Here is a 17,646-nt window from a genome sequence, read left to right as displayed (position 1 = left end):
TTCTGTTGATGCACTTGATACGGGGACCGTCAAAAACAGGCGCACTATCATAACCGCCTATCATGAATGTTGCGCAGGTCTTCTGTTCCCTCTTTAACATCGGCCAAACTTTGTGGGGGCAAAAACATAGTCTTGCCCCCACGGCCTCCTGCCAGTGGGGGCAGTCTGCCCCCACTGCCCCCACGGTGGCGCCGCCCTTGCTCCGGCTCCGACTCTGGAGAAAAAAATCGGCTCCGGCTCCGGCTCCAGTATTCAGTACATCCTTTATACAATTAAATACGGGTGGAAGAAAAAAGACTGAAGAGATTGGTTCACGTTGCTTCTGTATTCGCATAACAAGGCTATTTTGAATATCACGTGTTTTACGGCCTTGTGCTGTCAAACCGAACTAGGTCAATAGTTTTTTTTTCCTATTCAAAAAAAAAGGAGCTGGAGTCGCCGCCTTTTTTGACGGCTCCGGCTCCAGCTCCGACTCCGGCTCCGCAACCCTGACCATAATAACTCATGAATTCCCAATTGTATTTCAAACATGCATACTGTTTGTGGTGCAACGCTTGTTTCCCTGGTCATTGCTTTCCAATCAAAACGCCCATTGCTTTGTTTCTTTTCGTTGATGCGTTTTGTTCTTATTTTAATGAGTTTTCGAGCGACGAACAGAGTACATAAACACAAATTATTGTGTGGAATTAACAACACGATATAGGATCATTAAATAACGTTGTAGGCTGCAGTGTCGCCAGCATTGCGTTCGTCCGTCACCCTGGTCTCGTGTTTCAGCCACAGCCAGCTGGTGCTGCTGCCGTGCGCGTTCGGCCTGGAGCGTCCCCCGCGTTGATCAATTTTATCAATTTTACGCGTTGATCACATACGATTTAACGAGGTGTAAAAAATGATTGACAGCAATTGCACGAAGCTTGTGTCTTCAGAGATGTTAACAAAGAATTATGGCAGACGTTGGTTGGCATAAATCAACGAAATATTTGCAATGCCAGAAGCCCAGTTTATTGTTTATAATCATTTTTTGTCACGGTAATATTATGAGTAATATTTTGTCGTAATACCCGGACTCCCGAAACCTGTTTCGATATCACATGACATGAATTCAAAACCTTATCACGCAATATAAAATAAATACCTGCAACCCATCCCTGCTACAATCATGGAGTTCAAGCAAAGGCAGCCAGCATATTGAAGCTCACAAACACCATAAAATTAACCCGCGCGTGAAGCATCTATCCCAGGGCGCCTTCTCTTCCGTTAGACAATGCCGCGCACCGCCGTCCCACTACAACGGTCCATCCAGCTGTGCTCAGTATCAGTCACGGAAGAAGGCCGGTCCTCGACGTCAGGTGGCTCAGGCGACCGCCGTGGCGCAGTCGATGTCATGGTTGTACGACTGAAAAAAAAACAGATTTAAGAAACACCATGCTCGGTCATCGTTAAAACTGGGGTTGATTGTTAACCTGCGCCCCGTTGGGGTCTGCCGAGCAACGCACCCTGTTGGGGGAGGGGGGGGGGCAATTTGCCCCCCTAAGATCTCGAGAACCACGCAAAATAGCGACAAGCAGCAAACGGCGTTGGATAGTCCAAACGGGGAACTACCTCGTGACCCAATTTCATTGACCTCGGTCAAACTGATGACGTCACAGGTCAGGGCAAATGTCGAATTTTCACTGTTTACAGGCATTTCAAGAAATGTGTTGTAAAATCGACTCAAATGCATTTCATTGAAAATCATCGATGGGGAATCGTTCGTCAAACACAGATTTTGCTATTCGAGGTCACTGATACCAGGTTAGGTCACAGAGGTCAGGCCACTGAGGGTCACAATATGAAAATATCATGCGATGCATGTTTTATGGTCCATTTTACATAGGGTAGTGTGGGGTAATTTGAACATATTTTTACGTCTTCTCCGTTGTACCAAATTCCAGTTCAACCCTGGATGAAGAAAAACTGCTTCAGTAGCGCAAGTGTCACTTGCTTTCACCATGCAAGCCTCATTTTTGGACGAGCCGAGCATACCTTGAATAGCATAGCCTCACTTCTCCACCAAGTCACGGTGTGTTCAAATTGCCCCACCGTGGGGTAATTTGAACATACTGCCTTTACCTGTCATAAAAACGATAGTCTCGCCAGCACCGATGTTGTTTGACCCATAAACAAATAGGCAGAACAATTATAAACATACCTTCACTTGAAAAATCAACACAACAGCAAAAATAACAGTTGCAGAGTATTAATATCTGCACGCTGCACACCGGTCAGTTGACAGAATTCGCCCCTCTTCAATTAACCCGCGCCCTGCTGGGGGGGGTGTTTGAACACCCCCCTTGTGGTTTTTCGCAAATATGTCAAAAACGGCGGCGCGGAGCGCCGCCGTTTTTGGTACACCTTATCGTACATCAATTCTACACATGTTGTGAAAATTTCAGACCAAGGTCATTCAAGGTCAGGTCACCAGGTCACTTGAAGTGACCTCACCTCATAAAAAGTTTCAATGTCTGTCATAGCTACACCGAGTGACCGATCGCTTTGAAACTTTCAGCGATTGCTAAGAGCAATAGCATGTACAAAATGTATATCTCAGAATTTTGATATCGATGACCTAAGGTCAGGTCAATTTTGCGACCTCCCCATTATAAGTCAATGGGAGAAAATTGAAATGCGCCTCTTTTGGACAAAAGACATTATAAACACTCCCAAACACCGAATTACAAGTGGTTTAGACACACTGAACATGAAAATGGTGCCCGTGACCCTTGTTTATGCCCTGAGGTCATCTTAGGTCACGAATGGTATCTAACAGTTTTTCGCAAACAACTTTTGATAGAGGCATGCTAGAGCGATGAAAACGCCTTAGATGTGTTCAGCTCGACGATACGGATCGACTGATATGCAACATGACCCTTTCCGGTCAGGTCATGACCTTGACCTGAGGTCAAATTTTCAAGTTGACCTTTCAAGGTCAACTTATAGTTCATTCGATGCGTCTTGACGAGAGGAACACAATACCGGTAAAAGTAAGCTCGTACAAGGCTTGGGTCAAAAGTTATTGCAGAAAAACTGTTTCCGAAAAAATCGGCTATTTTTGCAATTTTTGCCCCCTGCAGGCAAAACCGTTGACGTTAGGTCAAATCTGAGAGAATTATTCAGAAAGGGCTTTAATAGGGCTATCGAATGCGCTTTTCCGCGGCGCTGTAGCTCTATTGGTTCTCGAGTTATGCGTTGGCTTCTTGGAAATTGTCGACATTCGACCTGGAAATCGGCGAAATTTTGCCTTCAATGACCTCTGGTGACCTGACCTTTGACCTGACCAAAAAATTGACCGAAGTGATTTCGTCATTATTTTTGACGCTCTTTCGAACGTCGCCTTCCGCGTATCGCTAGGTGGCCCAGGAGCCGAGTTACAAGGGGGGGGTGTTCAAACACCCCCCCCCCCCCCAGCAGGGCGTGGAAATCCAGGACCCCCAGCCGGGCGCGGGTTAACAGAACGTCTATCATTTTTGTTCGATAAAAACTCTCCCAACCTTACTACATCTGTTAAAGTGGTGCCAATCGAAACCTGGACATTTGGAGTTCTGATTTTGTCCAATGTCCAATTCGGAATTGGTTGGACAAAGGTAGCAGACTGGACAGCATTGGACGATAGCTTGCTACACTTCAGCGCTTTTTATAAAGCAATCGTGCATAGCATTGATTGGCGAATGGAAAGCTTGTTAAGCTCTCAATATAATGAACACTTTTCGGCAGGTAAAATTACATGATAAGCAATATAAATGACGGTTTTGAGTGTTGATAGCTGCATAACATTCGAACATATTTGGACATATAGTTGACTTTAACATTTTTGGACGGAAAATCAACGAAAATGCCGGACATTAGACGGATATTAGACGTAAATTTTCTAAAACTGGCATCACTTATCTGCTACTGCTTTGGTTCGAAAATATTGGCAAAAAAACTGGGAGCGTTGTTTTTTCGGAGATATCCCTGTCTTCATTGAAATTCTCACACTATGTTCAAATTACCCCACGCTAAAAGTTATTTTGCCATTTTAAAAAACAGGGTTCAAAAGCAAATTTCTTGGATTGAAGGCACTGATTAGGTCATTATACAACAAAAGCCGTTGCGTATTAGGCGCTAGCAATGCAAGATTTTGCGCTGCAATGAAGTTGCAATGACGTGTTGTTAGGCGTTTTTCCTTGCGAAATTGATTTTTTACACTGTGCGTAAACATCTTCATTCCCTGAAACTTTAAACCCCGTTCATATGATAGCCCTTTTAGTTACGATAATTTCTCTCGTTGGTCTTATTGTCATACCACTTATGGATTTTCCGTAATTTTGTGTTATTCACACTATGTTCAAATTGCCCCACATGTTCAAATTACCCCACCCTACCCTACCATGTAAGCCGGAACTGTATTTCCACTGCCCTGGTCGGCACCTGCACACCAAACGACGCGCAAACCCGATCCTCTCCTCCGCCTGACCCCCACTGCCCGGCGGCCGCTGCAGATTACATACCAAATGCGATTATGTGGGTCAAGCAGCCTTTTGGGCCAGTTTAGGTTATGTTCTGGTGAAGGTCAGGTCAAGGTCAGGTCAAATTAGGTCAAATTTCAAACTTGATATTTTGCATTAAAGGTAGTGTGCCACCTTCAAATGATTTCCCATTTTATTTTTCCTAGGATAAGAAGTTTCTGTTTTTACCTAATATCGCAAAAAAAATCAAAAATGGGCCTAAAATAGTGCTTTTTTTCGCCTAAAAGTCTATCGGTTTTTCGATATGTATAACAACTGTAGTGGGCTGAGCTGCAAACAGGCGTCGGCAACAATCACGAATGCGGCGCACATGTGACAATAAACAAAGGTCATTATAGAGTTACGACGTACGGGAATGAGTTATCAGCTGTCTAATCGTAGACAACACAATGTCGAATTTAAACTGTAAGCCTGTATTGGTATTGTTTCTTTAATTTGGCTGTCGAACATTAATTTATGGTTTGAAATATTATTTTATGTAAAATAATTGATATGAAACAGCCGTCTCTAAAGTTATGACCCCATCTCACCACATGAAAGTGGCAGAAATGACAATGATCAGCTGACGCATTTTTCTTGGCCGAAGTCAGAGCGCGCGGCCCGAAGCACCACCACCGCACCACAAAGTATGAGCAGAAGCCGCGCCCAAAGCCAGGGCCCCGGTAACGTGAGGTAGCCGAGTCGGGGCAGCGTGCGCTGACTAGTGATGTCAATTACGGAAAATCGGAATACCGATACCAAACCAAATACCAACCAAAACCACGGGAAAATACCGAAACCAAACCAACTTGGGAAACTGAGGGAAATACCAACTTTTTACCGATTTCTCAGCCTCTTATACATTAGCGAGGGCTTATGATACCAACAAAATACCAAACACATTACGATTGACATACCAAATACCAAGTTGGTATCGGTTTGGTATCGGTATACCAACAAGTTGGTATCCGATTGACATCTCTAGCGCTGACCCAAGCCGGGGCCGCGGCTTTGGGCGCGGTCTACCGCATCCCCGCGGGCAGCCCCGGGCTATCACATGACACCGGGAGGACGCGCGGCCCCGGCTTGGGTCAGCGCACGCTGCCCCGACTCGGCTACCTCACGTTACCGGGGCCCTGGCTTTGGGCGCGGTCTACCGCACCATCTAACAGGCGTGTTCGAAACCGCAGGAGATGATGATGAACGAGTTTATCGAAACTTGATTGGATGAGCCTATCGGTAATAGCGATTTCAGTGTGTGCATTTATTGTTCATAGTGGTGTGAAATGTGGTTGGGGTACGACCGACAACCCGTCGGGGCGAATTTTGCACTGGGGTGCTCAAAATTTGAAGAATTTAAGACGTTTCCATGAGTTTTGAAGGTATGGATAAGTTCTAAAAATCCGGTTCTCCTTATCTGGGCCATTAACTCCATACGGTCCAGGAAAGCTGGCACACTACCTTTAAATGCGTATTGATTCGATGCAGCTCGTCATGGGGAGTCTAATGGTGGTCGTTGTTTTGCGCTACGTGGTCTAGAATTGCAAAAAAAAAAATAGATTTAAAAAATTGACGTCATCAATTTTGAAGTTTTTTTTGCTATAACTTGACCAAAAAAGAGGTATCGATATGAAATTTGGTATGTAGATAGAAGAGCGCATGGACTATCACATATATTCCTTTTTTTCGAAATTCGGAAAAAAATGTGGGATTTGTTTTGCGTTTTTCTAAAAAAAAAAATCAACTTTTTTAATTTTTGAGGGTCAAAATCCCAAAATTTTGAAAATCCGAAATCGCAGTTTTGTAGCGCCGTCTTTTCTCTACATGACAACATAAATAACTTTGAAATTGCTTGTTAACTGTAGCTTTTGTGAGCGTTTCAAGATTTCATGTTTTTTGCTCATTTTGCTCGAACATGACCCCAGTTTGACCTCAATAACTTCTAACCTAAGGTGACCTAAGACTTGAAATTTTGCTGTTAAGGTGTCAAATTGATGTCCGGGAAGGTACTGAAAATTTGGCTGCGCGCCGCCGTTTTCTTGCTATTCAGGAAAAGGGGGGGGGGCAAATTGCCCCCCCCCTCGCCCCCCAACGGGGCGAGGGTTTACATTTGCACTTTAAGTGAGGGAAGCGGTTAAACAGAGCCCCTAAGCTTTCGCTTTTTTCGCGAATAAGGCGCAAAAAGCGGCCGATCGCGACGAAACTTTCAGTACCCTCGAGTTACTCAAATTTACACGAGCACTTGGGTGTGGGGGGATTAAACTAAAAAAAAACTAAACTAAAAAAGAAAGAATACTGTTTGGGTCACCGTTGGAATATCAAGTGCGCTGCTCATCACATATCGATGACGCTGCCCTATTGTGGTGCCAAGCCAGCTGCAACAGCTCTTTGTCACACTATCCCACCAGGTTTTTAAAAGCTGAGTTTTGAGGTCAAGTTTTAGGTCAAGGTCAATGATAATTTGTCGAAATCTCAACGCTAAGGCTAACGTGGTAGTAGTTTATCTACATACATCATGCCAGTTTTCAAGCTAGACTGGCTGATATGACATTTGTGCTTAGCATGCTGATGTGCAGCGGAAGGGTGTGCCAGGTCACACAGATCATCCAAGGTTATTTATGTCGACTTATCCTGGGTCAAGTCATGGATGAAGTATTCCTAGATGTAAGAAAAAGGAATACCTAATCCATGGTCAAGTATATTAGGTAACCATGAGGTAATATGGCATTAGCAGGTCCCGATTTGCCCCACATTTGGGTCCTTGACTTGGCCTGGAAAGTCACCCAATGACTCAGCTCTTTGAAATAGGGTTTCATCGGCTTCCTCTCGTTACGAGGGCAACACGCAAATACGGGCGACGATTGACCCGCGCTCCACAGGGGGAAGGGGGGGGGGGGCTATTCATAGCCTTCCTCTCGTTTTTCTGCACTAGCTTCTACACCGCTAGACGTATCGACGCGAAAGTTTCAATACCTTCGGCTGCATCAATTTGATAACTTGTGTTAAAATATGAATTTAATAGCTACCATATGTTGTATGGCGGGCGGTTTGAGAACCGACCATGACTAAGTTGGGGGCCACTGTCCGCCGGCGCTCTGCGCCGCTGGCCGACGTCAAAAAAAATGGCCGACGTCGAAAAAAGTGGGGGCGTTTAACGCCCCCCCCCCCCAGCAACTCGCGGGTTAAATATACGTCATGTTGAACGGTATCTTTCAACATAACACCATAGGTGAGCCGGAAATGACGTCAGAGTGACGTCATGTTCGGCCGATTTCAACGCAATACTCTGAACTGCGGCAATCGCTATTAACCCGCGCCCCACTGGGGGGGGGGGGGCTATTCATAGCCCCCTCCCGTTTTTCTGCAATAACTTCCAAACTGCTTGACCTATCGACGCCAAACTTTCAGTACCTTCGGCTTCATCAATTTGACACCTAATGTCAAAATATGAACTTCGTAGCTACCATAGGTCGGCCGGAAATGACGTCAGAGTGACGTCAAGTTCGGTCGATTTCGACGCAAAACACTGAACCACGGCAATCGCTCCCAAGAGCTCAGTTTTTAAGCTAGATCCAATTTCTTTGCATGAGAGGACTCAGAATAGACTGCGCTATCAAACTGCTATCTCGGGTTTTCGAAATTTTGAACATTTCGAAAATTTAATATAACAAAATTCAAAATTTATATTTTTACATTTTTTCAAAAAGTTTTTGATTTTTTGAGAGAAAAAACGGTATATATGTGAAAGAACGCATTAATAACCAACTCTAGCAAGTTTTAGCTAGATATCTTCAAAAATGGTTAAGTTATACGCATTATTGCAAAAAAAAATCACAATTATTATTTTTTCAGATCAATTTTTCAGCACGTATATGACATCGTACGCCAATATAAGTAGCACCATCCTGTTCCTGAGCTCAATCTGCATCCAATAGACACCTTTTTTGTTGAAAATTTTAACTTCAAAATTGGACCTTTTTTGACCTGATCTAAGCTAAATTCGACTCAAAATGACCTCGAATGACACAGACGACATCAAATTCGAAATCTTTGGCCTAAATAGACCATAAAACATGTGTCACGTGACCGACGCATGATATAATATTTTCGTGACCTGTGATGGCCTGACCTTGACCTGAAAATCAAAGTACAAGTTTGGTACCCTCAGGGTATCTAGAGCATCGGTTCACGAGTGTGTGAACCAAAAATGAGCCTGATCTGACTTGTAAGATGGCGGCCAGAGCCCAAAACGTGAACAAGCCAAAATGCTAATAATTTTTACTTTGACCTGACCTGTGACGTCATCGGTGACCTCGAGGTCAATGAAATCAGGTTTAGCTCGACATTTTTTCCGGGGCTATTAGACGCCGTTTGAATTTTGACGATCGGCCCAGCAGTTTCGGAGATAGGAGGGGGGCTATGAAGAGCCCCCCCCCCCCCCCAGTAGGGCGTGTTATACGCAGACCCCAGTGGGGCGCGGGTTAAGGGTTGTATTTAGGCTAGATCCGATTTCTTTGCATGAGAGGGCTCAGAATGCACTGTGCTATTAAACTGCTATGTCGGATTTTCAAAACTATGAAAATTTTAATAATTATATTTATGAAATTTAAAAAATTATATTTATATCTTTTTCCAAACCTTTTTTACTTAAAACACGGAATATGTGTGATAAAACACATAATCATGACCTGTTGTAGTAAGTTTTAGCCGGATATCTTAAAAATGGTCAAGTTACACGCATTTTAGTAAAAATTTAACAATCGTAAGTGGTTAAGCGTTCTGAGGAATATCATCATGAGAAGTATGCGCATCTGGCTGACCTTATCCTCACTTCTGTATGGAAATATGAAATTGCCAAAATAAATTACTGTATTAAAAATCGAGATATTTCGAGCACAGCTCTTCGTCGGTCGATTGTAATTATTTACACACATAACAGGCACACAATGTCGAATTCGTCTCAAGTTCTTCAGTAATGTCGCAGTAAGAAATTTAAATACACAGATCCCGTGCAAATTGATCACCCTAGTTCCTACCTTAAAAATATATCTACACATAATTCCCCAGTTAAACTAGCAGTACATATATAGGTATCTTTCAAGAACCAATTCACACACATTTATATACATTATTTTGGAAGAAGCTGCCATGATGTAGTGTTATCGTTAATTTTGGGCCTGGCGTCTCGGATGAAGATGGATTCAGCGATTCTTCTATCCGCTTCGTCTTTGCATACACGCAGGATTTTGGCCGTCACCGAGATGTCGCGTCGATCCATCTCAGGGTGCTTATGCAGCGCATGCTCTCCTAGGGGAGTGTCCTCTTCTCTGTTAATGCCGTTCCTCCGATGCTCGTTGTAGCGGAGTCTAACTGGCCTACAACACCCTGAAGAAACGACTGGTCAAGACACGACTGAACCCAGCCCCCTGCCCCTCGGGACGAAGGTGCTGTCATTCATGCCAGGCGGGGCTACAGTCCAAGTGCACGACCAAAAACGTGGTATATGAACTTACCTGCAGTCACTGCGGCGACACCTACATCGGAGAAACGAGCAGGCCAGTTAGACTCCGCTACAACGAGCATCGGAGGAACGGCATTAACAGAGAAGAGGACACTCCCCTAGGAGAGCATGCGCTGCATAAGCACCCTGAGATGGATCGACGCGACATCTCGGTGACGGCCAAAATCCTGCGTGTATGCAAAGACGAAGCGGATAGAAGAATCGCTGAATCCATCTTCATCCGAGACGCCAGGCCCAAAATTAACGATAACACTACATCATGGCAGCTTCTTCCAAAATAATGTATATAAATGTGTGTGAATTGGTTCTTGAAAGATACCTATATATGTACTGCTAGTTTAACTGGGGAATTATGTGTAGATATATTTTTAAGGTAGGAACTAGGGTGATCAATTTGCACGGGATCTGTGTATTTAAATTTCTTACTGCGACATTACTGAAGAACTTGAGACGAATTCGACATTGTGTGCCTGTTATGTGTGTAAATAATTACAATCGACCGACGAAGAGCTGTGCTCGAAATATCTCGATTTTTAATACAGTAATTTATTTTGGCAATTTCATATTTCCATACAGAAGTGAGGATAAGGTCAGCCAGATGCGCATACTTCTCAAAATTTAACAATCATATTTTTTTCTTCAAATCATTGTTTTTCAGTACGTATTGGACATCGTACAACAATATAAATGGCACCATTGTGTTCCTGATCACAAACTGCATTCGATACAACCTTTTTGTTGAAAAAATTTCATCTTTTAACTTTGGCCCTCGTGGACCTGAACGTGACCTGACCTCGGCTAAATTCAAGTCAAAATGACCTCGAATGTCAAACGACACCGAATTCCAAATCTATGGCCTAAATGGACCATAAAACATGTGTCACCTGACCGGTGCTTGATATAAGATGTCCGTGACCTGGGATGACCTGATCCTGACCTGAAAATCAAAGTACAAGTTTGGTACCCTCAGAGTACCTAAAGCATCGAATCACGAGTGTGTAAACTAAAAAGGAGCCTGATCTGACTTGTAAGCCGGCGGCCGGAGCCCAAAATGTGAACAAGCCAAGCATTGATAATTTTTACTTTGACCTGATCTGTGACGTCATCGGTGACCTCGAGGTCAATGAAATTAGGTTTCGCTCGACAGTTTCCATGGCTATAAGACGCCGTTTGAATTTGGACAATCGGTCCACTAGTTTCGGAGTTAGGGGGATGGGCTATGAAGAGCCCCCCTCCCCCCAGAAGGGTGCGTTACACGCAGGCACCAGTGGGGCGCAGGTTAACCCGCGCCCGGCTGGGGGTCCTGGATTTCCACGCCCTGCTGGGGGGGGGGGTGTTTGAACACCCCCCCCCTTGTAACTCGGCTCCTGGGCCACGTAGCGATACGCGGAAGGCGGCGTTCGAAAGAGCGTCAAAAATGATGACGAAATAACTTCGGTCAATTTTTTGGTCAGGTCAAAGGGCAGGTCACCAGAGGTCATTGAAGGCAACATTTCGCCGATTTCCAGGTCGAATGTAGAACATTTCCAAGAAGCCAACGCATAACTCGGGAACCAATAGAGCTACAGCGCCGCGGAAAAGCGCATTCGATAGCCCTATTAACGCCCTTTCTGAGTAATTCTCTCAGATTTGACCTAACGTCAATGGTTTTGCCTGCAGGGGGCAAAAACTGCAAAAATAGCCGATTTTTTCGAAAACAGTTTTTGTTTTGTTCTATTTATAGCAAACTGCGACAAGTGTAGCACAAATAAAGCATGGTGTTAACCCGCGACCTGGTGGGGGGGGGCTATTTTTTGCCCCCCCCCCCCTCCAGACTTTTCGATATATCTCCAGAACCACTGCGCCGATCGTCACCAAACTTTCAGTACCCTCCCGGACATCAATTTTACACATTGTGACCAAAAATGTTTCCATAGGCTACGATAGGTTGGCCGGAAATGACGTCAGAGTGACGTCATGTTCTGCCGTTTTCGACCCAAAAAAGGGTTTCGCGGGAAGAGCTGTCAGGCCTATAGCTTTGCAAATACAGAAAAATGATACAGACATAAAAGCTGTAGAATGGACAGGGCTACAAAACTGCTATCACGGATTTTTAAAATTTTTGGATTTTGACCCCCAAAAATCAAAAAATAGATTTTTTGAATATAATAGCCGAAAAATCAAAAAAGTTTTTTGAACTTCGAAAAAACCGGAATATATGTGATAGTCCCTACCGCCTTCTATCTACATACCAAATTTGAGATCGATACCTCTTTTTTTGGCCAAGTTATAGCGAAAAAAACTGTTCAAAATTGATGACGTCAAATTTTCAAACTCAATTTTCAGCAATTCTAGACCTCGTAGCGCAAAACAAAGACCACCATTAGACTCCCCGTGACGAGCTGCATCGAATCAATACCCATTTTATGCAAAAATATCAACTTTGAAATTTGACCTTTTTTGACCTGACCTTGACCTGACCTCCACCAGAAAGTGACCTAAACCGTACCTGATGGTCTTATAACCAACACCATTGAGTTGGAAATGAAAAACTGGCCATAAAACATGCATCGCACAACCTTAGTAAAGTTGGGTTCATGTGGTGACCCTTGGTGACCTTTGGTGACCTGACCTGTGACCTGACCTGGTATGACCAGTGACCTCTAACAGCAACATATCTACTAGGCAACTGACGCCCTATCGCTGATTCTGGACAAAATGCGTTTTCCTCGGTGTTATAGCGCATTCCCTAGAAGACCCGTGAACGGTGAAACATTTCATCTTTGACCTGACCTGTGACGTCATCGGTGACCCCAAGGTCAATAAAATTTGGTTTCCTTCGACAAATTTGACAGGCCTTTCGAACGCCGTTTGAATTTTGCGGATCCGTCCAGTAGTTTCGGAGATACGAGGGGGGGGGGGCAAAAAATAGCCCCTCCCACCAGGTCGCGTTATAAACAGACCCCACCAGGGCGCGGGTTAAAGTACCTTATAACTTTCGGATAACTTTAAGGCTTTAGAGGTAACAATACCAAAGAATCACTGGTACGTATACGTGTGAGCAGGTTATGTGACACGAACAAATTCGGTACGTATACGTGTGAGAAGGTCATGTGACACAAATAAATTCGGTATTTTGACCGTTGACGCAAAAAGGTTGAGCTACCTGTTTTCTCGGCGTAGGATAACCCGTAAATGTAGTACCGATTTGGTACTCCAAAAATACCCAGATTTTGTGGCTAGTAATACCCTAGAATCACTGGTATTTGTACGTAATAATAGTTCATGCGAAACAATGAAGGGTATTGATACTCGTTTTCTGGAGGTAGGATAACCCGTAAAACTAGTACCGATTTGGTACTCGTGAAAAACCCGGATTTTTTAGGTAAAGATAGCTAAGAATAGCTGGTATTACAATAAAGCAGGTCATGTGATACAATCAGTTTAGGTAGTCTAACACTGACTGAGTAGATATAAACGTTTTCTCGGCGTTAAAGGGACTATCCCACCTTCTAAAATGTTGTTAAAACCAGTTAAATTGTGCCCGACTTTATAGATTGGATGACCAGGAACACGGTTCTGGCATTTATTTTTCATTAAACATCAGGCTTCCCATATTCCAAACACAGACTTTCAAATATGTGACGTCACAGCCCAAAATTACCTCCTTCCCCAGGCCACATTACTGTCATAAAGCTGATTCTGTTTACTCTGTAGGCACCACAACAAAGTTCAGACCAAGTTTTAAGCGATTTTTCAACGAATAAATCCCATTTAACCCTCGCCCTGGCAGGGCATTTTTCATAACACGGCCTGGCAGGGGGGGGGGGTCGATGCGACCCCCCCCCTCGCGATTGGCTCCTATGGCACCTAGAAACACCAAATTTGGTAGGTAGGTGGGACCCCTGGAGTTCTCGCCCCTGTGCAAATTTGGTTGCTCTATGTCAATATTTAGGGGGGTTTTGGGGGGTATAAATGTAAAAATTTCGCTAAAAACAGGTCAAAAGTTTTTCGCTTATAACTTTTGATCTAATTAAGATAGAGCAAAAGGAAAAGCACCAGTAAACTCAGCACGTCAAGGCGCGTCGAATGATATACTTTTTAGCTTGCTTAAGTGTACTTAAAGTTTTTCTTAAATTTTAAGTAAACTTAAATTAATAAATTAAGTTCAAGTTAACCAAATTGCATCATATCGCATATCATTCGATTCGGCTGATCACCAGGAACACAATGATACCATTTTTTAAGCTCTAGCGTCATTATGTGCCAAGTTATTGGCAAAAACGTCATTTGACCTCAGTTGACCTCATTTGACCTGACCCATGGATAAGTACACCAAACAAAGAAGCACCAAGTGACCTGCTGCTAAGTACCGTGGTTTCAAAGCACAAAAGTGATAGAACGAAGCGGATATCTCCAGTATTTTCCTAATTTAGTATTTTCCCATAGGCTTAACATAACGACGTAATGACCTCTAACTGACCTCAGGTCAGTGACCTCAAAAAAGCCGGACGATATGTTATACAACTCGATGAACTTAGCACATCCTGAAAGTTTGAAGGAAATCGGTCAAAAAATGTGAGTTGGACAAGTGCAAAAAGAAAATTGAAATTTGACCATGACCTTGTACCGGTTTTTGTGACCTGGTGACCTGACCCAAGGTCACCCGGACCTGAAATTTTCAGGTCATATGTAAAAAGGTTGCCCCATAGGCTGTGCCAAATTTGGCGGCGCTGCGCGCCGCCGTTTTTACGCTATCTTCGAAAAACCTTAGGGGGGGTCGCATCGACCCCCCTGCCAGGGTGAGGGTTAAATCAGAATGACTTAACGAGGTGACGTCACACTAACGGTCGCTCCATGTTGAAGATAGGGCCTTGTAAACCTCGCCGCAAACTTGGCTATCTCAACTCAAACCCCATGTTAAAGGTGGGATAGTCCCTTTAAAGGACCCGTAAATATAGTACCGATTTGGTACTCGTGAAATACCCATATTTTTAGAGTAAATATTTCTCTGAGTGTGATAAGCAGCGCACTTGATATTCAACGGTGACCCAAAACAGCAACATTTTTTAGTTTGACCTGACCTGGAAGGTCAATGACTGACCTGAGAAGGTAAAACTGGGTATCATTGGATTCGTCTCTTCCCAAAGAATCTTTTTGGTCTTTACCGCTAAGCTCTATCTCCAACAGGAACGAAATGGCGCGGGGGGTGGCAACCCCCCCCCATGTGCGTTCTAGGATGGGAACTTGGCATGTGCGGGCGAGGGTTAACCCGCGCCCCGTAGGGCTACCGGCGGACCCTACCACCCGTAGGGGAGGGGCCGTTTCGGCCCCCCCCCCCTAAGATCTCGGAAAGTTACCGGCCGATTTTCAAAATTCAAACGGCGTTTGATAGCCCTACCCGGGAACTACCTTGTGACCAAATTTCATTGACCTAGGTCAAACCGATGACGTCACAGGTCAGGTCAAAGGTCAGATTTTCACCGTTCACAGGCAATTCAAGAAATGTGCTGTGAAATCGAGTAAATTGGTAATTTATTGAAAACCATCGATGGTATATTGTTCGTCAAACACATACTTTGCTATCTGAGGTCACTGATACCAGGTCAGGTCACAGCGAGGTCAGGTCACCGGGGGTCACAATATGAATGTGTCGTGTGATACATGTTTTATGGTCCGTTTTACATGACAAATGCGATTATGTGGGTTAGGCAGCCTTTGGGGCCAGCCTAGGTCACGTTTTGGTGAAGGTCAGGTCAAGGTCAGGTCAAATTAGGTCAAATTTCAAAGTTGATATTTTTGCATAAAATGGGTATCCATTCGATGCAGCTCGTCACGGGGAGTCTCATGGTGGTCTTTGTTTTGATCTATGAGTTCTAGAATTGCCAAAAATTGAGTTTGAAAATTTGACGTCATCATTTTTGAACAGTTTTTTCGCTATAACTTGGCCAAAAAACGAGGTATCGATCTGAAATTTGGTATGTAGATAGAAGACGATAGGTACTATCACATATATTCCGGTTTTTTTCGAAACTCAAAAAACTTTTTGGATTTTTTGGCTAATATATCCAACAAAAATGCTTTTTTGATTTTTGGGGATCAAAACTCAAAAATTTCAAAAATCCGAGATAGCAGTTTTGTAGCCCTGTCAATTCTACACCTTTTATGTCTTGATCATTTTTCTGTATCTTCAAAGCTGTAGGCCTGACAGGTCTTCTCGCGAAGGTCTTTTTTCGTTCGAAAATGACAGAACATGACGTCACTCTGACGTCATTTGTGGCCAACCTATCACAGCCTCTGGAAAAAATTTTTGGTCACAATGTGTAAAATTGATGCCCGGAGGGGTCCTGAAAGTTTGGTGGCGATATCTCCAGCCGTTTAGGAGATATCGACCGAAAAGGACAGGGGGGGGGGCCGTTTCGGCCCCCCCCCCTACGGGGCGCGGGTTAAATGTTTGCGCCGTTTTGAATTGACCGCCAGTAATAAAACTTTTACCCTGGTCATTTCATCAAATTTTATAAAGCCAAAACGTTTTTCGCACTTATTCATCACCGTTAAATTCATTAAATAGTCGTAGGCAATTTCCGCTGTTTCCTTCGGATTCTAGCGGCTCAACAAAGGAATTCCTCCAGCTTGAATCACAATCTCCCTCCAATGTATGACGTATATGTATGATGCTGCCTTTCCCTAACGACAACTCAAGATTGCTTACACCAGCTTTATCTATTTGCAATGTGTGGTATTGTCATGTGACCGGTCGGCAGCGGTCGGCGGCGGTAGGCGCCGGTCAGCGCCGGACAGCGCCCGGCGACCGCAGCCCGGGGCGCTGTGACGTCACGCGCGTGACCTGGCGCCCGGGCGGGAGACGGGCCACGGCCGTGGCCGAGCGAGTGCACGGCGCACGCGGTGGTTCGGCCATATGATTTGCTTTCTCGACGTCATTGCATTCTTTTGTTACTCTCGTGCTTGTCGTAAATTAAACGTTTGAGTTCCAAGATTTCTTTCACGAACGAACGAACGAACGGTGAGGCACGAACGGTGGACAGCGCCGACACTACACAATGGTAGCTCTCATGACATTTGTGTGATATGACAAATCTCATATGACAAAGAAACATAGGTACACGATCAAATGTTTTCTTTCCATTCACTTTATATTTTGCAATCATGTGTAGTGTGCAAGATGTATGGTTTATGGTAGGACCCGGTTGGTTGGACCCGTCAGAAAATTTCCAGGAACCGGTCTGGACCCATATGGGTCCAGACTGGTTCTTTGGACCGGGTCCTCGGGTCCGCATTTTGGCACCTCTAGTCCTGACCACATATAGTAGGTTTTCTAGTAGTTATACTAGAAATTCCTACCAAAGTTTGTCCTACCCTTCACTCAATATACCCTGGGCGAATACGCGCGCGGCCTTGCACTTTGCAGCTCAGTCGCTAGAGCGTTGGACTCCGCGTGGCGAGAAAACGCGTCCCAGTTACAACAGTCCGAGTTCGAAGCATGACGAACGCTCGGTGTTTATGAGCACCCTGACGGGTACGCTCATAAACGGGTATGGTAGCGGTTGGTGGCAGGCCAGTCTAAGGCATTGAGGTCAAGCAGTGGTTTTGAAAAAGTGC

The 17,646-nt window shown here is 44.3% G+C and overlaps 1 protein-coding gene and 1 long non-coding RNA gene across 2 annotated transcripts in view; one reads left to right on the top strand and one right to left on the bottom strand.

The window, feature by feature from the left end:
- Positions 1-17,646, top strand: part of LOC122390258 — a 39,101-nt gene that overhangs the window by 2,656 nt on the left and 18,799 nt on the right. The gene's annotated exons all lie outside the window — the stretch shown is intronic.
- On the bottom strand, positions 985-9,894 carry LOC122390243. The gene is made up of 2 exons (XR_006258115.1): positions 9,347-9,894; positions 985-1,396 (listed from the first exon to the last, which is right to left on the bottom strand). It is a non-coding gene; the product is annotated as an uncharacterized LOC122390243 (long non-coding RNA).

The sequence above is a fragment of the Amphibalanus amphitrite genome, unplaced genomic scaffold, assembly GCF_019059575.1.
Source record: "Amphibalanus amphitrite isolate SeventyFive unplaced genomic scaffold, NRLGWU_Aamphi_draft 000388F_arrow, whole genome shotgun sequence".
In the NCBI taxonomy this organism is placed as follows: Eukaryota; Metazoa; Arthropoda; class Thecostraca; order Balanomorpha; family Balanidae; genus Amphibalanus; species Amphibalanus amphitrite.
Note: the sequence above shows the minus strand (reverse complement) of the source record. Positions and strands in the feature narration are given on the sequence as shown.